Source organism: Schistocerca cancellata, chromosome 2, assembly GCF_023864275.1.
Source record: "Schistocerca cancellata isolate TAMUIC-IGC-003103 chromosome 2, iqSchCanc2.1, whole genome shotgun sequence".
Lineage (NCBI taxonomy): Eukaryota > Metazoa > Arthropoda > Insecta > Orthoptera > Acrididae > Schistocerca > Schistocerca cancellata.
In genome coordinates, this window is record NC_064627.1 from 163077138 (window position 1) to 163103269 (window position 26132).

The following is a 26132-nucleotide window of genomic DNA, read 5'->3' on the forward strand; positions in this document are numbered from 1 at the left end:
AAACCAGCGCAAAGCGTGCTTCTGCCAGGGCGAGCAGAGCGGCGCGAAATGCAGGAAGATTATTTCCACCGCCGTCCATCGGGCTGCAGCTCCGCGTAATTCCGCAGAACTTTTCCATTTAGTGCACCAGGGAAGAAACCTCATTTCCCTCAAGCATATCATTAATGTAGCTCGCGCAGAAATTAGAAAATCGAGCTGCTCCCAGCTGCGGAGGAAGCGAGTCTGCTGTTAATTGCACGGTGTAATCAGACGTCCGTGTTTGTAGATGCGATGTTCTTCAGTAAAGAGCGCACAATTTTGCGAACAATTTAGGTGTAATGCACATCTATACTGTGCTAGATTTTAAATTCCTTGCGTCGCATACTGAAAGAAAAACTGAAAGAGCGCGTCGTTTCATGATGTACGAAACCTTTTAACATCGCTCTTATGTGAAAACCACCTCAGAGAACATCCGTTATGACCTGTCGAACCTACAGCCGCCCGATCATAACTATTGGTTCTTGGTTGCTCTGGAAATGGCTAATCGGAAGTACAAGATGAGAAACGGTAGTTCACTTCATTACACGAATGAAAGAAAGATTTGCTTAACTTTACACAAGCCATTGCCACAGGAATGTGTCGAAAATTTACTACTGTCTCTGAACAGTAAAGCATCACTTAAAGCACATAATAACAGAGACTTCTCTTAAGGGGGGTAGGACGCCAAACGGGCTGACTTGGAGCAGGAGAGGCACCACTGAACATTTTAATTTCCACTGTCTATACTTTTACAAATAAATTCATAAAACTTTGTCAGCATGGCCAGGAAGGATTCAGAATTCACACTCTTAGCAGTGGAAGTTCTAAACCATACGAAATAATTTTTTTTACATGTGAAATTTCTTCATTTTTTTCACTTACTAATGGCAGAATTTGTTGCTGTAGGTACACTTTTCTTCATAAGTAAGAGAGATTCTTCGATGAATTTTGCACAGCATACAAACCATACTTAAAGGTGTATGAAACTCTAGAATTTTCCAAATCTATTAAAAACTGTGGGAAAAATTTAGGTAATTAACTATAAAATCTGTGTTTTTCTAAACATGAAGTTTAAAATATAATAGTTCGTTCGTTTTCTCATAAATTAAATAAACTGTAGAGTTTCATACACCTTTGAGTATGGTCTGTGTGGTGTGCAAAATTCATCGAAAAATATCTCTAACTTATGAAGAAAAGTGTACCTATAGCAACAAATGCAGCCATTAGTAAGTGAAAAAATGGTGAAATTTCGCACGTAAAAAAATTATTTTTTATGTTTTCGAACTTCCACTGCAATGGATGTGAATCCTGAATCCTTCCTGGTGATGCTGACAAAGTTTAATGATTTATTTGTAAAAGTATAGACACAAAATTAAAATGTCCTGTGATGCCTCTCCTGCTCCTAGTCGGCCCGTTTGACGTCCTGCCCCCCTTAAAGTACAAGTTCAACATTTACATACGTACAGTTTCATCTGAGACTTGAACTGGTGTCCTAACTAGATAATCGTGACTGCTTCCTCGGGGGGTCACAAACTGGTGCAGAGTCAGCCCATGCTCGGCTCTATATCGACTTCCGCGCGATGCCGCTGCAGTCCTGAGAGACAGTGCGTGTCTGCAGGAGAGCCTCCCATTCGTCGTTGCAGATTGCAGCGAGACATCGTTGATGTCTGTGGCATCGATGTGCATTGTCGACTTTGGTGTGCACAGCGATCTTTGGACGGTACCCCAATAAGCCACTGACTTTAACACAAAATCACTCGTTAACAAATTACTTCATTTAGTTCTTCCCGTATATTTCCCAGGCGATAAATCATTATTCAGGGATATGAAGGAAACGACCATTCGAAGCAAAAAACCTCTGGTACAGATGGACTCTTAAGAGCGTTGAGGACTCCTTCGTCATGGATACTTTGAAACAAATCTCTTCTATGTCAATATCTTTGCTTTCTATATTTTGAGTGGTAATAGCGTGGACCAAAACAGAAACAGACCGTCTAGTAAACGGGCTCTAAATGCATACCTTAAGAGCTATGAGCATTTCTTTATTAGAAGACGTGCCCGCATTTTAGAGCCCATGTTTAGTGGACATCATTTTTATTTTTTAATCCACACTACGTCCTCCTTAAATAGGGAAAGTAAAGAGCTTACCTTAGAAGAAATCACTTTCACAGTATCCGAACATGAAGTAGTCGCTCTTGGCACTTAAAGTACACAGTTTAGAGACTATGTCAACTAGAGTTTTTTGCCTCGAATGATCGTTCCTATCACATCCCTGAAATTAACAAAAAATTCAAATGGGTCTGAGCACTATGCGACTTAACTTCGGAGGTCAACAGTCGCCTAGAACTTAGAACTAATTAAACCTAACTAACCTAAGGACATCACAAACATCCATGCCCGAGGCAGGATTCGAACCTGCGACCGTAGCGGTCGCTCGGCTCCAGACTGTAGCGCCCAGAACCGCACGGCCACTCCGGCCGGCCTGAAATTAACCCTTCGTCCTGGAACACCCTGTATATTCTACAAAATACATCGGTTGGTGTCCCTATTCCATTGGCGTGATGAGCGAGGCAAAAATCCTTATAAATAAAATTCTCGTGTCACTGTGTTAGTTGCCATACTCCTCCGAAACGTCTGGATCGATTCTGACGAAATTTTACATGTATGTTCAGTAGATCTGACAATCGGTCGTAATCTATTTTTCATATCCCTAAGTGATAAGGGTGGTCCACCCCAAAAAAAATTTTCTAATCTTTTGAACAGGATTTTTTATTTTTATTTTTTTATGATGTGGCATTACAAAATACACGCAACCCTAAATTTTCATCCTTCTACCACCAACCCCTATTTTTAATAGCGATTTTAGTATTTTAATAATTTTCAACCCCGGTCGATAACTGATCAATTATCACTTGATCAGTTATCCCCGCCAGGTGTCTACCGGTAATGGTCTTTCACTATTCGATAAATAGGTAATTGAAGAAAACTTACCAAAAGCAACGACTCGAATATCCCTCTTTGAATCGACATAATAGACGGAGAAGTTTAACTAGGTAGCTCGTGTCATTTGCCAAACCGACATTTACGCCTAGCGCACACGCATCTATTTTTATCGTATGGAAATATATCGTATGATCAAATTCTTTTAGTGGAACAAAGAACTTCCTATGCTCTCATTTGTTCCTCTAAAAGAATTTAATCGTACAATATTTTTACGTACGATAAAAATCGATGTGTGTGCGCTTGGCCTTATTCATAATGCTGGCGAACACGTTTCGACACGAAATTGCCCCTATGTTTGTATGCTCATGGACGAGCCGTGTATCGACTGCAATTGTTAAATCCGCGCGATCTACCGTACAAACGCTAGAACTGATAGTGGCCGATACTGTCGGACTTCCCCTAAGCATTTTCTCTCTCCCTACACAGTTTTGGCCATTGTTATTGTTTGTGTCACGAACTCCCGCCAGCAACGGTCATTGTGTTACACGTACATATTGTGTTACACGTATACATTATTCTTATAGACTAGAGATAATTTATATGACAAAACAACGTTTGCCGTGTCAGCTATAACATATAAAGATTTTCAGAGGCGGAACGAAGTTCGCTGGGTATAGCTAGTGTCTCTCTATATGCCTCCTTATGCGCCTCCATAACTGATTGGTCAGTGCAGTTGCCTACCATACGGAGGACCGGGTTCGACTCCCGGCATTGCCAGGCTCCAGCACACGAAAACTGACAACGGCCAGGAGAGCAGTGTGCTGACTCAACGCCCTTCTATACCGCATCCAATGACGACATTGGTAGAGGATGACATGGCGGTCGGTCGATACCATCGGGGCTGGGGAGTTAAAGACGTCACCCAGTTTCAGCTAGCGTTGGCACCATTTCAAGGGGAACAACAATGTTTTCCAATCCCAGTAGTTCATGTTGGAGAATTATCGTTTCCGAACAGTCTTCGACACTCTTCTTTCGTCTATTTTTTCTTGGGTCTCTCGGACTTACATCTTCCCAACGTGTTTCACATCTTCGTCTCCTTCTTTCCCTATCGAGTTTGCATTCTCGACACTCTTTCCACCCAACTGCCTCTTCTGGACATATGTCAGAACAATATAACTTCTTATAGTCACTCTTCTTTTCCACAATTTTTGCTTTCGCTATTTTTATGAAACATTTATTCGTTAGAAGTATGTTGATCATTTTCATGTGAAGTCCGTCTATATGCAACTGAAGAAACCTTTTTTTTTTTTAAGGCGTAATCAGTGGCAATATTTACAGATGCTGCTCTTCATGTGTTCTTTTTCTGGTGTTAGAGATATTCTTCAACTTTATAGTATTCGCATTTTCATTAGCACACCGCTAAGAATGAACACTCGTTTACTTCATGTTGCGTCGGATAAAATATCTAAACATAACATGGAGTAAACGCGTATTCATATTCTTAGTCTGCGTAAGTGACCACTGATGACAGCTTTAAACAAATAAGGCGAAAAGAGTGAGGCATGATAAAATGCATTTTATTGATTTGTGTATAGACGGACCTAGCGTGGAAAATTATCAATTCTACCAGGTGAGCAAGACGTGTGAGACAGGCAAATAACCTCAGACTTCAAGAAGAACGTAATAATTCCAGTTCCAAAGAAAGCAGGTGCTGACAGATGAGAGTATTACCGAAATGTATATTTAAAAAGTCATGGTTGCGAAATATTAACGTGAATTCTATACAGAAAAATGGAAAAACTGGTAGAAGCCGACCTCTGGAAGATCAGTTTGGATTCTGGAGAAATAAAAAGTTAAGCAATACTGAACCTACAACTTTTTCTAAAAGGTAGAAAAGACAAACTTCCGTTTACAGCCTTTGTAGACTTAGGAAAGCTTTTGACAATATTGACTGGAATATTCTAGGAAATTCTGAAGTTAGGATGGTTAAAGTAAGAGAAGCGAAAGGTTGTTTATAACTTGTGTTGAAACCAGACAGCAGTTGTGATTCGAGAGGGATGAAAGAAAACAGTGGGTGAAAAGGAAGTGAGACTGGGTTGTAACATATCTCCGATGTTATTCAATCTGTACACTGAACAAGTAGTAAAGGAAACAAAAAACTTGGAGAAAGATTTGTAGTTCAGGTAGAAGAAATAAAAACTTTGAATTTTGTCGATGACACTTACTCTGTTAGGGACAACAATGGACTTGGAAGAGTGGTTGAACGAAACTGATAGTGCCTTGAAAGGTTGTTATAAGAAGAATGTCAACAGAAGAAAAGCAAGGTCAATGGAATGTAGTCGAATTAAATGAGATGATGCTAAGGGAATTGGATTACAAAATGAGGCACTGAAAATAGTAGACAAGTTTCCTGTTTGGGCTGTAAAATAACTGATGATGGCCGAAGTAGAGGAGACATAAAATGTAGACTGGCAGTGACAAGAAAAGCGTTTCTGAAGGTATTTGATTTCAACGTCCTGAAAATATCACAAGCGATCCGTGGCAGTTATTTTATAATATTGTGTGTTACGTTACTTAATACTATATCAGCTAATCTGACTATCGTTTAAAATCTTAGGTTTTCTATTTGCTTACACATGTCTTGCATCAGTTAACTATTCTTGTGCTTTGTTTTCGCTGAGATGTCCGTACACGATGTCTCACTGTAATCACTGTGAGATCGCCGCCTGAAGAAGGAAATCGTAAAGAGAAGGGATTTAAAAGATTGATATGATGTGTTTGTGTGTGGTGGGAACGGGAGACAGAGGAAGGGGGAGGGGGGAGGGGGAAGGGGGAGGGGGGGGGAGATAGTGGTCAGTATCATCAGGACAGATAAAAGAAGGTAATCACCAAAAATCAAAATCAGGAAGATATGGATACAGTTTGAACTCAGCTCATCCCTAACACGAGTCTACTGACCTGCTCGAAGTACCTCCTCGACTGCTAAGCGGAAATGTGGGTTTCTTTCGCGTGTTACGAACAAAGGGTAGCCATTCCCAGTGTAATTTACAGAAGAAACGGACATGCTCTATAAGTAATGGCTATTCGTGATACCTGCGGTTTGCCGTTACGACCGCAAGTTAAGGCTGCCCTTCTCGTCGTAAGGCATTGAGCCAAGCGATTCGGTCATATTTTTTTTACTACAGCGATACACCTGAAGGTCAAACGAGAAACATATATATTTCTATGCACTCTGAAGTAGATACTATAGCGATCTTTCTCATTTCCTGAAGGAAAACGTTTGTTATCTTAAGAGAGAACCATTTTAATCACGAAATAAGGTGACCTTTTTTAAAATTAGTGTTTTTTTACCTTCTGTCACTGAAATACATGTCATCGTGAACAGCGAGCAAAGACAGCTACTTAAATAACACATTACGCGTCGAATATATTAAAGAAAGACATCTTTTGCGTGGCACTGAGGAAATTTGGAAAAGAAAATCTGCTTATCTCCGAGTGGGCTGCCTTTTGAACCTTATTCTCATGACGACTATTCAGTTATATATCACTGTCTCTGGTATCCGTAACATGACTGGTTAGTTTATTGTGCTCCTCTTTCTTGGTATCGATGTCATTAATGTGTCCATGTTAACCAAAGCATTCATTTATTATTTTATCTCTTCTTGTACAACGGGAGACGCCTCTTTCACCCAGTCCTCATCGATCGTGGAGTGGCGCAAAGTCCCATCCAGAACCCACGCAGTATCAGCGCTGTGTATCGCGGGAGACAAATTACGCGAAGTATCGGTTAACAGATTTACTCACAAATGTTTACTGAATGTTCAGATTAAATTCTCTGCACTGCTGCACCAGTTTAGACAAGGATCGCAAGCCTCTTTTTTGCCCATGACAGTGGTCTTAACTTGTCATTACTCCTATGACACTAAAAAATGTCCTGTAGTAATCTTGTTTCAGAAACATTCAGTGATTCACTCTATGGATTTCAGTATGTACTACTCTACCCACTGAGCGAGTTGGTGCCGTGGTTAGCACACTGGCCTCATCTTCGGGAGGACTACTATTCAAGGCGCTACAGTCTGGAACCGCGAGACCGCTACGGTCGCAGGTTCGAATCCTGCCTCGGGCATGGATGTGTGTGATGTCATTAGGTTAGTTACGTTTAAGTAGTTCTAAGTTCTAGGGGACTGATGACCTCAGAAGTTGAGTCCCATAGTGCTCAGGGCCATATGAACCATTTTTTGAACTACTATTCAAACCCGTGTCCAGCCATCCTGATTTAGGTTTTCCGTGATATCCCTTAAATCGCTTCAGGCAAATTCCAGGATGGATCCTTTAAAAGGGCACACCAGTTCATACACTGTCTAGAGGTGGCTCCTAGCAACTTACAGCGTTCACATCCACAGTGATAAAGCAGATATACAGTTCAACGCCAGTTGGTCAGAAGATTACATAAACAGCTTCGAGCAAAGCAAGGGAGTATACTACATTCGGATGGACCTCTCCAAGAAGCATATCATTCAGTAAATAACACCTTCAGCTGGCTAGTGGCTCCAAGCTCTGTCATAGGACATCTTCCTACAGAGCACTAATACACCACATAAACCACAACGCTTAACTACAAAACCAGAAGAGAACTAAACTGAATCTATGACCAGCTCCGAGATCGTACTTCCATTTGTTGCAGGCTTTCCAGCTTTGAAAAGTAACTTAGCTGTTTACCAAGGACTGCTAGCAGCTGAGTTCAAGAAGTCAAACACCTTAAAACACAAACTCTGCTTCTGGCCGACCCCTCGATTTCACGAGCTCCAAGTTGCTCCCCGAAGTTCGCTGAAGTTCATACCTTCCAGCTATTTAACTTAAGGAGCAGAATGCACTAAGAGCACTCTCTGCAAAGTGCTGTTTCTTCACATTCACAGAGCTTCTCAAAAATTTATTTCCAGCAGGTGCTGGAGACACACCTGCCACAATGGGAAGGTCACTAGCCCGTAAACCGGAACAGTATGCTGTGACTACAAACTATTCAGAATGATTACGAGAAAATAGACCCACCGTCTTCATGGTGCACAATGCCCCTTTCCCATAACGGCCAAAAGTCCCGGCCCATGTATGCGGCCAGGAAAGATATGTTACAAACCTACAGCCTGGAAGTAATAAGTAGCCTTTATCTGTTTCCACCGAAATTTTAGGTCAGACAGTACGATTGGAAGTACCGTTGGTTTATTATTGATGAACCAAAACATTATCGCCATTAGCCACGAATGGGACAATCTGATACATCTGGTTCCACGGAAATATCCACTGTGGATATTGAATCACAGACAAAGCCCCATTTGACTCTTCAGAGATGCCATTAAACCCGCCAAGAGATGTAAACAACCATGCATGAGCAGCGCCTGATAGACGGAGGGGGTCCGACAGCCGATCAATTCCAGTCATTCCACCAGGAAGGCGGTACAGGGCTCGTGTTGTCTGTAGGTCTGTAGTTCAACCATGCCTAGACGGTCAATACCGCGGATCGATCGCGCCCGCTTTGCTACTTTGTGCCAGGAAGGGCTCTCAACAAGGGAAGTGTCCAGGCGTCTCGGAGTAAACAAAAGCGATGTTGTTCGGACATGGAGGAGATACAGAGACACAGGAACTGTCGATGACATGCCTCGCTCAGGCCGCCCAAGGGCTAAAACTGCAGTGGATGACCACTACCTACGGATTATGGCTCGGAGGAACCGCGACAGCAATGACATCGCGTTGAATAATGATTTTCGTGCAGCCTCAGGACGTCGTGTTATGACTCAAACTGTGCGCAGCTGTGCTGCATGATGCGCAGCTTCACTCCCGACGTCCATGGGAAGGTCCATCTTTGCAACCACGACACCATGCAGCGCGGTACAGATGGGCCCAAGAAGATGTTGAATGGACCGCTCAGGATTGGTATCACGTTCTCTTCACCGATGAGTCTCGCATATGCTTTAAAGTGGACAATACAGTTTGGAGGCAAGCCGGTCAGGCTGAACGCCTTAAACACACTGTCCATCGAGTGCAGCAAGGTGGAGGTTCCCTGCTGTTTTGGGGTGGCAATATGTGGGATCCACGTACGTGGTCATGGAAGGCGCCGTAACGGCTGTACGATACGTGAATGCCATCCTCCGACCGATTGTGCAACCATATCGGCAACATATTAGCGAGGCATTCGTCTTCATGGACAAGAATTCGCGAACTCATCGTGCACATCTTGTGAATGACTTCCTTCAGAATAACGACATCGCTCGACTAGGGTGTCCAGCATGTTCTCCATACATGAACCCTATCGAACATGCCTGGGATAGATTGAAAAGGGCTGTTTATCGACGACTTGACCCACGTACCACTCTGAAGGATCTACGCCGAATCGCCGTTGAGGAGTGGGACAATCAGGACCAACAGTGCCTTGATAAATTTTTGGATAGTATGCCACGACGAATACAGGCATGCATCAGTGCAAGAGGACTTGCTACTGGGTATTAGAGGCACCGGTGTGTACAGCGGTCTGGACCACCACTTCTGAAGGTCTTGCTGAATGGTGTTACAACGTGCAGTGTGTGGTTTTTCATGAGCAATAAAAAGGGGGGAAATGATGATTACGTTGATCTCTATTCCAATTTTCTGTACAGGTTCCGGAACTCTCGGAACCGCAGTGATGCAAAACACTTTCAGTGTGTGTATGTTCCTCAAAACGTGAAAATAGTTAGCTGATGAGGGGGAACACAACGCTCTTATAAGGTGAGCAAAATCGTGAAGTCTGAATAAAGTGCAACATAAAGCAAGTTCGTTAATTATCATGTTTGAAGAAAAAAGTCCGCACTCTAAGTCGCAGAAGTATCCAGATGGAGGAGGAGGCGTGCTGTCCTCCAACGTGGTGGCGGAGTCTACGGCTCTACGCGAAGCGTTGCTGAAGTCTTCTTGTCAGTTGCTCGCAGCCATGGAACTGCCTTACTAACTTCGCGCAACGCCGTAAATACAGGGTGTTTCAAAAATGACCGGTATATTTGAAACGGCAATAAAAACTAAATGAGCAGCGATAGAAATACACCGTTTGTGCAATATGCTTGGGACAACAGTACATTTTCAGGCGGACAAACTTTCGAAATTACAGTAGTTACAATTTTCAACAACAGATGGCGCTGCAAGTGATGTGAAAGATATAGAAGACAACGCAGTCTGTGGGTGCGCCATTCTGTACGTCGTCTTTCTGCTGTAAGCGTGTGCTGTTCACAACGTGCAAGTGTGCTGTAGACAACATGGTTTATTCCTTAGAACAGAGGATTTTTCTGGTGTTGGAATTCCTCCGCCTAGAACACAGTGTTGTTGCAACAAGACGAAGTTTTCAACGGAGGTTTAATGTAAGCAAAGGACCGAAAAGCGATACAATAAAGGATCTGTTTGAAAAATTTCAACGGACTGGGAACGTGACGGATGAACGTGCTGGAAAGGTAGGGCGACCGCGTACGGCAACCACAGAGGGCAACGCGCAGCTAGTGCAGCAGGTGATCCAACAGCGGCCTCGGGTTTCCGTTCGCCGTGTTGCAGCTGCGGTCCAAATGACGCCAACGTCCACGTATCGTCTCATGTGCCAGAGTTTACCTCTATCCATACAAAATTCAAACGCGGCAACCCCTCAGCGCCGCTACCATTGCTGCACGAGAGACATTCGCTAACGATATAGTGCACAGGATTGATGACGGCGATATGCATGTGGGCAGCATTTGGTTTACTGACGAAGCTTATTTTTACCTGGACGGCTTCGTCAATAAACAGAACTGGCGCATATGGGGAACCGAAAAGCCCCATGTTGCAGTCCCATCGTCCCTGCATCCTCAAAAAGTACTGGTCTGGGCCGCCATTTCTTCCAAAGGAATCATTGGCCCATTTTTCAGATCCGAAACGATTACTGCATCACGCTATCTGGACATTCTTCGTGAATTTGTGGCGGTACAAACTGCCTTAGACGACACTGCGAACACCTCGTGGTTTATGCAAGATGGTGCCCGGCCACATCGCACGGCCGACGTCTTTAATTTCCTGAATGAATATTTCGATGATCGTGTGATTGCTTTGGGCTATCCGAAACATACAGGAGGCGGCGTGGATTGGCCTCCCTATTCGCCAGACATGAACCCCTGTGACTTCTTTCTGTGGGGACACTTGAAAGACCAGGTGTACCGCCAGAATCCAGAAACAATTGAACAGCTGAAGCAGTACATCTCATCTGCATGTGAAGCCATTCCGCCAGACACGTTGTCAAAGGTTTCGGGTAATTTCATCCAGAGACTACGCCATATTATTGCTACGCATGGTGGATATGTGAAAAATATCGTACTATAGAGTTTCCCAGGCCGCAGCGCCATCTGTTGTTGAAAATTGTAACTACTGTAATTTCGAAAGTTTGTCTGCCTGAAAATGTACTGTTGTCCCAAGCATATTGCAACAAACGGTGTATTTCTATCGCTGCTCGTTTAGTTTTTATTGCCGTTTCAAATATACAGGTCATTTTTGAAACACCCTGTAGCTGCCTCGCGATGACGTACAAGCGAGCTAATTTTCAGCACTTTACAGTGAGATGGAGGAAGAGATGCGGTACATGAAGGACCTCTACCATCGCCGTGACACTGCGTGGTGGCCTGGCCCGAACACTTTGCTGCCACTTGCTGATTGGCTACGGAGTTCACGAATTCAGATGTACCGCAGTGTCCGTTCAATAGAAGCGAAGCTCGTGGCAGCCCAAACTACCTGGACATCGTGCGTGGTGCCGTCGACACCACGTAGCTAGGACGCCAGAGTATTAACATTCTCGGGACGATACGGGGTAAAAATGTGGAAATCCGTTTTAGGACCGGATTGTTGTGACCCGGCGCCTGGATACGATCATAGAAACGGCGCAGCTCGTTAGCTGCTCGCGTGCCTCTGTCGCTGGCATCTGTGGAAAGTGGCTGGACGGCGAAACCACGAGTATGTCAAAAGGTGTTGGAAATCCACGCGTCTTCACATAATGCGAGGTCGGAGGTTTCTCCGCTTTGTAGAGGAGGATAGGGGGCAATCTGCGACAGCTCTGTCGGCAGAACACAATGCTGGTGCATACACAAGTATTTCAGAGTCACCGCCCGTTGTTGAACACGGGGCCTAGTGGCAGGCGATCTCAACATGTTGCCCTATCGACTCAGTTACGACTGGAATGGATAAGTAATCATGGAGATTGGAATGTGTATCACTGTAACGACTCGTCTGGTCGGATTGATCACATTTGTTACTACACAACGTCTATGGTTATGTCCGGATGCGCCGTTATGTTGCTCGAAACATGCCCCGTGCATTCGGCACAAACCGGCGGGGGTGAATTGCACTGTGGAAGACTTTAATCTGTGCCTGCGGTATTAAATCGACGGCACCTTGAAAGCTATGAACTACCTGAACGTTACTGCGGACCATGCGAATCCATTCGTGCTTGCTGTCTCCTCATCATGACGACGGCATTTTCCTGTAGGATAAGTGTCCCTGTCACTGAGCACGATACTAAACTTGATGTCTTGACCATCAAATCCGCCGGATCTCAACTCGATGTAACACATCTGGGACACTGTGAGGGTCCAGTTCTGCGTCCATAATCCAATGCCGCGTAATTTAGGGGAAGTGTGCGTAGAGATCTGGCACCACGTACATCCGGAAACCTATCAAAGACTTAACGAACCCACTCCACGCATAATCACTGCTGTACTGCTTTCCAAAGATGAAACACCACGCTGTTGATCAGCTGGTCGTAATATTTTGGGTCGTCAGTGTATGTTCCAAGTTTTAATTTTCTTTGCTCTGTCAATAACAGACTTCTAGACTCCTATTATGCTATTTAAAACCCATTCGTTCTTTAAAACCCATTGCGTTTCAGCATTGTCAGCAATGTCCAAAAGTAGGGAAGCATGATATAGTCTTTGCTGGTGCTCTCGCTTGACGACATAAAGAAAGAGATCATATAAATATCATGGTGAAAGGTGTAATAAAAGGTAGCGAGTAATATCCATGTCGATATTTTTATTTATTTATCGGCAGACTCTTCGTGGAGGTTGCGCGGAATTATTATGGTATAAATGTGTTACATTTCGTGGAGCTTTACCTAATGAAGTGGTTCAGTGCTTAAGATACTAGACATCTATTCAGATGGATTGAGGTTTAAAACTCCTGTCCGACCTAGCACATTTATCTTTCACATGCATTCCCAAAACCATTGTAAGCTAATTTCCATTAGTATTAACATCAACTATTTGATACCCACTGTTGGATAAAGCCTTCCTCTAGATTTTTACGTGCAGTTCGGTCCTCTCCTATACACATCCATATTGCACCTGCATGTGTTTCTAACTTCAACCACCCACTTTCCATGGCGGCGTCATCTTGATGCTTTCTTACCTCGAAATCAACTAAAGCATTTGTTTGGGCCGTCTGCTATCAATTCGCCTGGATACATGGTTCAAATGGCTCTGAGCACTATGGGACTTAACATCTGAGGTAATCAGTCCCCTAGAACTTAGAATGACTTAAACCTAACTAACCTAAGGACATCACACACATCCATACCCGAGGTAGGATTCGAACCTGCGACCGTAGCGGTTGCGCGGTTCCAGACTGAACCGCCTAAAACCGCTCGGCCACACTGGCTGGCGCCTGTATGGATGTTTATCACACCACCATTTCATTATCATAATTATGTCTTCCTCTCCAGTCCGTTCTCCGCTCCCTTCATTCCTTTTCCTGCTGCTGCTGCTGCTAGCAATTCCCAACATTCATCTTTCAGCTGCTCGCTTCAGCTTTCTGCATTAGAAGTCAATGTCTCACTGCCATAAATCAAAATTCGTCATATACATCGATTGAATTCTCTCCGTTTCAGAAGCATGTCCACCTCCAAGTTCTGTATCTATTCTGTCACCAAAAGGAGACAGATAAGACATATAAAACCATAAGTCTATCAGCCTCTTAGACAGAATACACAACATTTATGTTTTCCAAAGTCGTTTTCTGGTCCACGTTGTTTCTCCATGGCCTTCTAGGGGCAACACATTTTTGATTTTTAATATATCATGCAAGTATTCACCAATTTTAAAAATTTAATTTCTGTCAAAATCTGCTCAGTGAGAGGTATAATCTTGTGTTAAACCTTTGACACTGTAAGACAAGTATATGTCTTGAGTCAGCACAGTTCATGGCGCACAGATTCATCCAGTATTTGAGAATGAGAGCACTTGTGGACTAGCAATAAACTTCACACATACTTTCAAACCTTTTCTAAACTTATTCCGCTTATATGCTTCTAATATTTTACAATTAAACTCATGTGTAAAGTTAGCAGACGTCTGAAACTGTTTTATGCCTGGGAGTTCGATTCCTTATAGAATCTGAGGGGGGGGGGGGGCGGCAGCGAGGAGGGAGGTGGGGTTCACTGGTTTTCACTAAACGTATTACCAACTGCACAGAAAAAAAGTAAACTTCAATCACGCAGTCTAGTACCCTAACGCTTCTTTACAAGGAGTGACGGTAATTTACTTCCTCGTATTTGTGCAGTTATGTTTATGCACAGTCTTCCAATGGTACGAGGCGTGTTTTTAAAGTAAGTACGTGCTAAGATATCTCAATAATTTTATTTTTATATGAAAGCCTGTACCAGAAGCTGCGCGCTGACGCCATTACAGTCTGATTCTTCCTTGTTTACGTAGTGTACTGAGTGTTTAAGATGCCTCCGATAATCGTGAGTCCCGCCGACTGTGAAGTACGGGCTGTTATAAGATTTCTTAGTGCTAAAGGCCTAAAAGCGATCGATATTCATCGTGAGATCTGTGCAGTTTACGGAGAAAACATTATGAGTGTTGGAATGGTAAGAAAGTGGGTGAGAGCATTTAAAGATGACGGCACAAGTGTGCATGATGAACAACGCAGTGGGCGTCCTTCGGTCGTTAATGAAAGTTTGGTGCAGGAAGTGGACGATAAGGTGAGAGAAAACAGATGCTTTTGGATTTCCTCCTTGCGGGATGACTTTCCTAATGTTTCTCGTAGTGTTTTTTATGGCATTGTGACCGAACACTTGAATTACCGAAAATTGTGCGCACGTTGGGTACCGGTCCCGAAAATGTTGATTGATGTGCACAGAACCAAACGTTTAAACAGTGCATTGACTTTCCTTTAGCGGAACCACGACAAAGGTGATGAGTTCTTTAGCCAATTTGTTACGGGCGATGAAACTTGGGTGGCCTACGTCACACCAGAATCAAAGCAACAGTGCATGGAAGTTGAGCAAGGGCATCGTTTTGCTGCAAGACAATGCCCGTCCGCATGTGGCGAATCAGACCAAAGACCCCATCACATCTTTTCGATGGGAAACTCTAGATCATCCTCCGTACAGCCCCGATCTTGCGCGCAGTGACTACCATCTGTTCCTGCACTTGAAGAAACACCTGGGCGGTCAGCGTCTTCAAGACGTTGAGGAAGTCAAAACAGTGGTGATGCAGTGGTTAACAAGTCAGGCGGCAGACTTCTATGAGGAGGTTATTCAAAAACTAGTACTACGTTATGACAAGTGCCTCTAAATTGACGGAAATTATGTAGAAAAGTAGATTGAGGTACAGGCTTTCATGTAAAAATAAAATTATTGAGATATCTTGGCACGTCTTTTTTATTTCAAAATGGTACTTACTTAAAAAACGCGCCTCGTAGAAACATAAATTTGGACTGTTTCTTTCTTTTTAATCACTTTGCTTATCAGAACGTGAATTAATATTTACGCAGTATTTTACATCCCACTTTGCAAACATCGTGTCTATAAAACATGATATGTATGAAGAAATGTGAATTGCGTTGCTAAGTTTCCGTTTCTTGCTTAACGCCTGATAAATCATTTTCTCCTGAATAAAAAAGTTTGTACGTAACACACGTTACAACCGACTCTACTCGAAATTATAAAAATGTTCGCTGCTACCCTGAAATATTCATGTGTAAAGACGGCAGAGAGACAACTGGATTGTTAGGTCACGTACACGTGGTTTATTTTTTATCGTTCCGCTCTGTGATTTCACCGTAAATGGAATTTTCCAGCGCGTTTTAATTTCACGCAGTATTTTGGGTTCTGAACGATATAGCGTTGTTCATATATAGCGACACAAGAGTAGGTGACACAGTATCCATTTAATGGTACGCTGTTAACGGCACAGCGGACTGCAGAATATGAAATGATTCACCGCTCACGTTTGCAGGTGATATCAATACCAACTGAAACTAATGTTAACGTCGCGTTGGCTGGTCGTCATTCTACATGCAGAGAGCAGTGCTTTCATGCTCCATGGCTGGTACCCGGCTTTGTCATATTTTATCCCCTCTCTTGAATAGTGACAACGTATACTTCAGAGATACCCTCGAATGTAATGTGACTTGTGTCAGCTAGACCAATGGCGAGAGACATTATACAGAGCAAATATGAAATATGACACTTTTGGCGAAAATTATCTGGCTAGCAGGAGAACGCAGTGTCCTGAGCACCATTCGTTCCAGTTAAAGGAAAGAGCAAAATTATTATACGATTTATACTGTTCAGCTTAACACGTGTTCTGAATAAAATTGGAATTGCAGCCAGATGTCGCATTCCATCGTGCACAAAATTTCGGCCTTCCTGTAACTTAGTTGTGTGCTACGGAAGCGTGAACGTACTCTTGAACGAGCTGCTGCAGTTCCAGCCGAGCACGCCTACTTTGTCTCCTATTCGTCGAAATTATTTTGTAGATCTCTGCTTAGGAAAACATTTGAATCTTTAAAATCAGATACATCTAATTTAAAGTTTCAGGTCAAACCACCGTGAAATGTTTCTGCAACTCATAATGATGATGTCGGTAATGTTATTATTGTATATACTTAGTAATAAAAACTCGTTTCCCGAGTCGATCATAAACATTATTCTCCTTTGCTGAAAGATTTTGAAATACCCAAAAACCAGAGAAATTTGTGGGACTGCTTTGAAAGTTAATAAGTCAGAGTAAAAAGAAAGCAGCACTTGTGGAAACGTCTGTTACAAATTCACTGACTGTGCTACACGATAAGAGCTACTTGTTTTTTGTTCAATTTATTATTTATCCTCTTTCGTCCTTAAACAAATGACAAACCAAGTTCTCCTCATCCACAATTATCAGACTCCGATTCGCCCCCGTTACACCGCAAAGAACATTGTACTGAAAGCGTTTATAATTATACATATCAATTTCCAGATTTTTGAGCTGTCTTTCGGCAAATAAAGTATAATTAAAACGAAGGATCTCGAAAACGGGAAGAAATTCTGTAGCCTCAAATTCGTGTACTCAACAACGAAAAATCACGCGAAATGTGCGTATATAGGTGGGAGACTAGTTTTTAGTGTCGCAGAGGTAGTGTGACTTTCAATCGGTTTTGTGGCAGCGTTTTACACTTCGCGGTTGAAAACGGTAGCAGCACGCACGGTAGTAGTCGCGGTCGCTAAACCACGTCAGTACGGTGGCACTCGAATTAGAGGTAATCATTTCGAATCCTGATGGCGAAAAAATTTCTGGCCACCAGTATTTAATAGGAAAGAGGAGGTGTGGCTGTAATTTAAAGTAGCTCGTCACCAGACTGAAGTCGTTGTCCTCACTTACATTCCAGACCGCGCTGCAGTGTACCACTGTTATAAGGGCCTGGTGGCCAAGGCTGGTCGCAACTGGGTTGCCTGTTCGAGAAGTACTTACAGTGGTGTGGTCCACATTGGTGCACGATTCAGGATCATCTGTCATATGCTTACCACAAGCAAACTGCGCTATGTCTGTTCATGCTTAACAAGAAAGAACTTTGACAAAATTTGGATGCTTGACGTCTACGCCTTCACCCACCTCCTTCAGAGAAGGACTCACCCACTCCGTTCTCCCTAATACCCTTACAATATTATTTTTGAGGGGCAGAATACGTGGTGGCACTGGTTTTCAAACCTCTCCTTTCTCTCATCATCATACAACACAAATATTACACCACGCTGTGCATACGTCCGTTAGAGCGACATACATTCCACATTAACGTTTAAGACACAATTCTCACACAAAGCGAGTGGGTAGGTGGAATTTGTCCTCTGATTCTCCCAGATAGCACTGCCATAGGCACTAGAACGATTCTTCCACTATGCAACGTAATGAGAGCAGTTTTGGAACATCCTGGCAGATTAAAACTGTGTGCCACAGTGGCTCTCGAAGCTGGAATCGTGCCAAGGCTGTGTCTAAGCACTTTTTCCGCAGTATTCTTTGTTCCAGATGTATTAATACTGCACAAAAGTAGGAGAACGCCTGTGAAGTTTAGAAAGTAGAAAACGACTTAACGGCGAAAATTTTTTGTCAGGTGGTGTCGTGAGTGCTGTCTGGATGGCTTAGTTGGTAAGAGCACAAGGTCCCGGTTCGTGTCCGATCTTGCACACAGTTTTAATCTGTCAAGAAGTTTCACAACCATACGACCCTTCCTCTGTTGGCACCAGTGCTGGCACTTCTCGGGGATGTTCTCTCGCCGGAAGGAATGCAGTACTCATCAACACGTAGGGGAAGGTTGACTAGTGTCAGACATGTAAGGTTTTTTTCGGAATTACAATATTTTCTAATGACTGGCACATTTTTCACACAAAACAATACTATGATACGTTACTTAACAGAATTATAAAACTAGGAGTCATAAAAATATGTACTTGTACTTGTAATTTTTTCCGCCCTTTGCAGTATGGTTGTACAGATTACTCGAGGGTTGTATCGACGTGACATTGCAATGCGTAAAAAAAACATTTTTGTCATACAAAAGCTCTAATGGGATTTTAAGTGGTTGCAAACTTGAACTTGTCCATTAGCTTGCGCGTGCTATTCGTGAGCTTCAATATGACTTGTCGGTTTGATTTATGATGATGGCTGGACTTTAAGGCAGTAAGTATGCTCTCCATTACTCGCGTACGTGAATTAAGAATCGCGCAATCGAATTAAAGGAAAATGGTTCCCGCATATGAGTAATGACTGGTTGTCTTAGCATCGTCACCACTCAACAGCGGTAGGTATTGCTGCAGAAATAATAGCAAAAGGAAGTCCATCACTACACTGCTTATTTTACTGTAATAAATACACGCATACATAGGGAGAATTACGCACAGAGAAAATCAAAGTTGAAAAACTGTCTGTACATATATAAAGCATTACGTAAGTCATACTTTATACACCTAAGAGTGGTTTGCGGGATAAAGGGTAAAATGCAATGAAAAATTGTACCTTCATATATGGTGCTCGAATCTGCTTTCATTAATGCTGCGCAAATAATCGCTTTATCCACGCTATATGGAGGGGTGCTAATCATACATGCAAAGGAATTAACATATGCACTTGGTACTCAAATGAGCAAAATGTGAAAGTACAAAATCCATTACAATCGAAATCGTTTAGGGAATCATGAAAAGTGAAGAAATAAGTATATAAGGAAATTATGAAGACGGTGCTAAGCAAAATCAAACGCTACCGCGACGATCCTAAAAATCAAACAGTGCCTCATTGACTACATCCTCTACAGCGTGGGTTAAAGTCAAACACCAGAGCAGAGCAACACATACCGAACCAACGTTCAGCGACTGGGTACAGGGAGTGCGTGACCAATAGCGTTACCCCTGTCTTTTCCTGGCATTCCCGCGACAAGAAGTGTACCTACACCTAGTAGCATCGGTCACTCAAGGTACGTGGCTTGTTGCCAGCCGGCGAAATGAGGGGAAATCGCCCTCTCGGTTCCCCTTGTTAAAGTAAAGTCAAAGTAACCGACCAGTTATGGTGCCGCAAACGAAAACAACACACCTCGTAAACACCAGGTACCAACTGTCGTCATGGCTGTCAAGGGTTATTACAAGGGCATACTGAAAAGTAATACGACCGAATTTTTTATGTGAAAACTCTAAAAACTCTTTAAATAAAACAAACTTTATTAACATTCTACATCTTTATTCTTCACTTTTACGTTTGTGTTTCTCAACGTAGTCACCCTGCCGACAAACACAGTTCTCTGAATGAGATACCACTTTATTCATACCGTCCGTGTGGAATGTTTGACCCTGTTGGCGGAGTCACACCCTCGCCTCTGCTTGCATCACTTCATCACTATTAAACTGAAGTCCTAGAAGGTATTCTTTAAGTTGTGGAAACAGATGAATATCGCATGGGACCTATCTGAGACTGTATGGAAGAAGATCGATAACAATGAACCCAGGGCTTCGGATTCTTACAGATGTCGCAGCATTCGTGTGTGGTCTGCTATTGTCATGCTGAAGAAGAGCGTGCTTCATTTGAGGACGAACTCTTCGAATTCGGAACTCAATTACAGCAGCCTGTTTCTCATGCACTGACTTAGATACATCACACACTGACAGGATACGTGCTACAATTCGGAGTTCTGTAGTGGCAGAAGGTTGAAAATATGTAGACACGAAGAATAATGGTTCAAATGGCTCTGACCACTATGGGACTTAACTTCTGAGATCATCAGTCCCCTAGAACTTAGAACTACTTAAACCTAACTAACCTAAGGACATCACACACATCCATGCCCGAGGTAGGATTCGAACCTTAGACCGTAGTGGCCGCGCGGTTCCAGACTGTAGCGCCTAGAACCGCTTGGCCACCCCGGCCGGCAAAGAATAAAAGTGTGGAATGTTAATAAAGCTTATTATATTTAAGATGTTTTAAGTGTTTTCTCATAAAAAATTCGGAGGCATTACTTTCAGTACACCCAAACAATATGAGGTCAAATGATATTGATATAGAAGTGGTCATGGACATTATGAAAAGAATGGTTCAAAAATGGTTCAAATGGCTCTGAGCACTATGGGACTCAACATCTGTGGTCACAAGTCCCCTAGAACTTAGAACTACTTAAACCTAACTAACCTAAGGACATCACACACATCCATGCCCAAGGCAGGATTCGAACCTGCGACCGTAGCGGTCACGCGGTTCCAGACTGAAGCGCCTTTAACCGCACGGCCACAACGGCCGGCTGAAAAGAATGGAAAATTCATTGTGTAGTAAGGCACAAAACATGGTGCTGGAGAGATGCACTGCATACGGCCATCAGGAAGTAGAGCAAGAGAGTACAACAGTTAGCAGACCGCAGCGCCTCAGTCACAGTCACTGCCGGGGTAACAACATGCTGTAAGCAACAGAAATAGGCACTGCCAGAGGAGTGTTGGCCCAGGTGGGGCATTTGTAAACTGTTTGAGGATGTTCGATAAGCTTCTGAAAATATTTAGGTCATTAGGAGGACCTTCAATGGAAGTAGGGAAAGGAATAGTGCCAGGGAAATTTCTCCAAGACCCTCAAAAAGCAATATATGAACGGCAGTAGCAGATGAGTTAAGCAGTGAGAGAGTTAGCGAACGAGCCACTCAGTCGGACTTGTTGTGCACCGTCACTGTAAAGTGACACTTCGTTGATGCTGCAGTAAACTACGAGGAGACTACACATTTAAGGGAGGCGCTGATTTTCTGATAAGTACCTACAGTTCTTGCACTGAATTTTCTACCTGTTGGTAAAGAACGAATCTTTAGGGACTGTCTCTAGTAGTAGCAAACAGTAATTGTATTTCTTTGCATCAGAATAGACAAAGGAACAAGTGGCCGGCCGGAGTGGCCGAGCGGTTCTAGGCGCTACAGTCTGGAACCGCGCGACCGCTACGGTCGCAGGTTCGAATCCTGCCGCGGGTATGGATGTTTGTGATGTCCTTAGGTTAGTTAGGTTTAATTAGTTCTAAGTTCTAGGGGACTGATGACCTCAGCAGTTAAGTCCCATAGTGCTCAGAGCCATTTTTTTAAAGGAACAAGTGCCGCCGTACACTTGGCTCTTGGTGTCAAGCTGTGTGAGATGCAATGAGGAATAATTGTAGTTTGCTGTGTATAGGATGGAACGAGCAGTGTCTTGCACTCTCCTCTTATCTTGATTCGAGTATTTGATGCTATCACTGGAACGAGTCACTAGCAAAGCACTCGTCTCTGATAGTAAAAAAGTTGTACTCAGGAACTTAGGGACGCTTGACTGGTAGAGTGTAATCATAACCGGATAAAAAGGCATTGAAGACACCTTTTCGAGTAAGCTTGAATTATTTAAAAATAAAATGTTCTTAAATTGCATTTGGATGTGTTTGCACCCTTATTAACTTCCTTCAAACGTCTCATTCATGTCCCAACATCACCTCTATTATATATCCTAGGAGACATTTCCCCTCTCACTCCGTTGAAGGTAAATCAGCAGATCGCAGAGCACAGTGTCGTCAACGTCCTAACTGCGCACCGCCGGCCGCACCTTCATACGAGGCTGGTGGGACGCCGCACTGTCGCTGTCTAAATTGTGTTAATGGAGACTTCCCTTCCAGAATTTCTCTGTCCAGAAGCCTTCAAGTGCGACAGTCGAAAGCGTACCTCACCCTCGTAACATCCAACTACGCTTTGCCCGTTCACGCACGGCGTTCCCTAACAACCACCCGACGCGCTCCCTACCTTTTGGCCTCCGCAGCTCCCTCGCCAAAGTGCTTACTCGAGGCTTTACATATCGATAGCTCAGTAGAGAATATACACTCCTGGAAATTGAAATAAGAACACCGTGAATTCATTGTCCCAGGAAGGGGAAACTTTATTGACACATTCCTGGGGTCAGATACATCACATGATCACACTGACAGAACCACAGGCACATAGACACAGGCAACAGAGCATGCACAATGTCGGCACTAGTACAGTGTATATCCACCTTTCGCAGCAATGCAGGCTGCTATTCTCCCATGGAGACGATCGTAGAGATGCTGGATGTAGTCCTGTGGAACGACTTGCCATGCCATTTCCACCTGGCGCCTCAGTTGGACCAGCGTTCATGCTGGACGTGCAGACCGCGTGAGACGACGCTTCATCCAGTCCCAAACATGCTCAATGGGGGACAGATCCGGAGATCTTGCTGGCCAGGGTAGTTGACTTACACCTTCTAGAGCACGTTGGGTGGCACGGGATACATGCGGACGTGCATTGTCCTGTTGGAACAGCAAGTTCCCTTGCCGGTCTAGGAATGGTAGAACGATGGGTTCGATGACGGTTTGGATGTACCGTGCACTGTTCAGTGTCCCCTCGACGATCACCAGTGGTGTACGGCCAGTGTAGTAGATCGCTCCCCACACCATGATGCCGGGTGTTGGCCCTGTGTGCCTCGGTCGTATGCAGTCCTGATTGTGGCGCTCACCTGCACGGCGCCAAACACGCATACGACCATCATTGGCACCAAGGCAGAAGCGACTCTCATCGCTGAAGACGACACGTCTCCATTCGTCCCTCCATTCACGCCTGTCGCGACACCACTGGAGGCGGGCTGCACGATGTTGGGGCGTGAGCGGAAGACGGCCTAACGGTGTGCGGGACCGTAGCCCAGCTTCATGGAGACGGTTGCGAATGGTCCTCGCCGATACCCCAGGAGCAACAGTGTCCCTAATTTGCTGGGAAGTGGCGGTGCGGTCCCCTACGGCACTGCGTAGGATCCTACGGTCTTGGCGTGCATCCGTGCGTCGCTGCGGTCCCGTCCCAGGTCGACGGGCACGTGCACCTTCCGCCGACCACTGGCGACAACATCGATGTACTGTGGAGACCTCACGCCCCACGTGTTGAGCAATTCGGCGGTACGTCCACCCGGCCTCCCGCATGCCCACTATACGCCCTCGCTCAAAGTCCGTCAACTGCACATACGGTTCACGTCCACGCTGTCGCGGCATGCTACCAGTGTTAAAGACTGCGATGGAGCTCCGTATGCCACGGCAAACTGGCTGACACTGACGGCGGCGGTGCACAACTGCTGCGCAGCTAGCGCCATTCGACGGCCAACACCGCGGTTCCTGGTGTGTCCGCTGTGCCGTGCGTGTGATCATTGCTTGTACAGCCCTCTCCAGTGTCCGGAGCAAGTATGGTGGGTCTGACACACCGGTGTCAATGTGTTCTTTTTTCCATTTCCAGGAGTGTATCTTTGGAGAGCGTATGTAATTTAAGAACACGTGAAAAAAATTCAGTACTGAAAATTCTGGTTAATAGAGACGGGGCCCCTCCACGCACGCACCAACGTGGTGACCAGACCAAAAGTTCCACCGTCACCTCCGTCAACATGTTAGTTATCTAGTAAGTGGATCACAGGATGCTGGGCTGTGATGTTATCCGTGCGTCTGGGTAAGACTACGCATTAACACGGTCCATCAGGTGATAAATAGTGGACGAAACGCGACTGAGGGTAGCGATTTGAAGAGCAGAGCGAAAAATGTGCCAAGGCTCGTGCCGTGTTCCAGCTGGATATCCAGTAATGGCGTCTGATTAACAGGGGCTCACCTGTACCGTTGTGTTTGCGTGTGCTTGGCCATAGATGTTAGGTCCTTACAAGTATGTCTTTTGGTCGTTTATGTTTCCATCTATGGTTGTGGTTGTAGTTCCCCAGATTCAGAATAAACGGGTTCTGCGAATGTCTGGAATTTCTGTATAGTCTTGTGGTGAGTTTGTGGATTACCTCCGTGAGAGTCTCAAGTCGGTGTTCCCAATGAAGGACCGTGATGCGCGTGCATCGTGGAGCATTGCTTATGATTTTGGGTACTTTGTTTTGTTTGAGCTGCAGACGTCGCAGGCGTATAGCCGCAGCGTATCCCCAGACGGGAGCTGCGTACGTCATCAGGGGTCGAATAAGTGTCATGTACATGGACCTCGACACCCTTCAGTTAAGTGTGCTACGCATTGTTGAGCATAGGGTAGAGCTGTTTGAGCCTCGCGCTAGCTCGGTTGGTCATGTGTTGTATGTGGTCCCACCAGAGTAATTTCCGATCCAGCCAGACACCGAGGTTGGTTGGTTGGTTTGGGGAAGGAGACCAGACAGCGTGGTCATCGGTCTCATCGGATTAGGGAAGGATTGGGAAGGAAGTCGGCCGTGCCCTTTCAGAGGAACCATCCCGGCATTTGCCTGGAGTGATTTAGGGAAATCACGGAAAACCTAAATCAGGATGGCCGGACGCGGGATTGAACCGTCGTCTTCCCGAATGCGACACCGAGGTATTTGACTTTCTCACGGAAACGTATTGGGCGTGCACGTAGAGTTATTGGTCTGCAGTATCTGTGTTTGCGCAGTTGCTTCGGTTTGTTGCACAACTTTCAAGCACTCGTCCTGTACATACTATCCGAACTTGCCCTAAAGCTTCGAATTGCCATCTACTCACTCTCCGTACTCTGCTAACTGGTGCGGAGCTCTTTCAACGTGGTGGTCGCAATAAAGGTCGGAGGAAACTTGTCCGACAGCCCACGCTCACTGCTGAAACCTTCAGCGGCGCGGCGACCCAGTAGGAGCGCGCTGAACAAGTGGAAGAGGACCGACGTCCATTTGCAGACAGCAGACGGGAGGGGACGGGCCGGGCAGCCGCCGGCCGCCCGTAAGAGGGCCATCGCGCGGCGTCCAGCAGTAATTTGTGCGCGCATCTGGAACGCGCCCGCCACATCGCGAAACCGCCCCTCAGACGTTGTAGGATAACGAGAACAGAGGCCGGCGGCCGACGCACAACGAGAGCGCCGGGGATTTACCGGTCGTAATCGCCCTGTAATGGTCTGCGGCGCAAGGCGACCAGTAAAGAGGATTAGCGGCGATGAACTACGGCCCGGCCGGCAACGACTCCGCCGGGAGTTGGTGGACGCTCTGCCCTCTCCACGCCCCCGCATCTCCCAGTCCCGTCTCCTCTGGCGCGGCCGAACCGGCATCCGCCCACGCCGGCGCCCGAAAATCGCCTCGCAGTGCCAGGACGACTTACCAGTTTTGCCGCAGGGCTCGCTGCCTCCTTGCTGGCTTCAGGACGAGATTCGGCCACGGTGACTGTCGTGCGTACGTCGAGCGGCGGAAGCATTCCTTCCAGTTATTTATTTATAGTACCTACACTACAGCGCGCTGGCAACGGTGGAGTACCCTGTGGATTCCAAAGAAAAGCTGAAATGGTCATCAGTCTGACGAGTGGTTCGAACACCACAGTGTTTTACTAGGCGTGGCCCTGTCGAAGTTGGTATGTCATTGTCTTTCTCCGATGTTTGATCTGAGTTACCCGGCCAGTTGTAGGGGGTCTACA

At 44.9% G+C, this 26132-nt stretch overlaps 1 protein-coding gene across 1 annotated transcript in view; it reads left to right on the forward strand.

Moving 5' to 3' along the window:
• Positions 1-26132, forward strand: part of LOC126152088 (glypican-5-like) — a 1110366-nt gene that overhangs the window by 844696 nt on the left and 239538 nt on the right. The gene's annotated exons all lie outside the window — the stretch shown is intronic.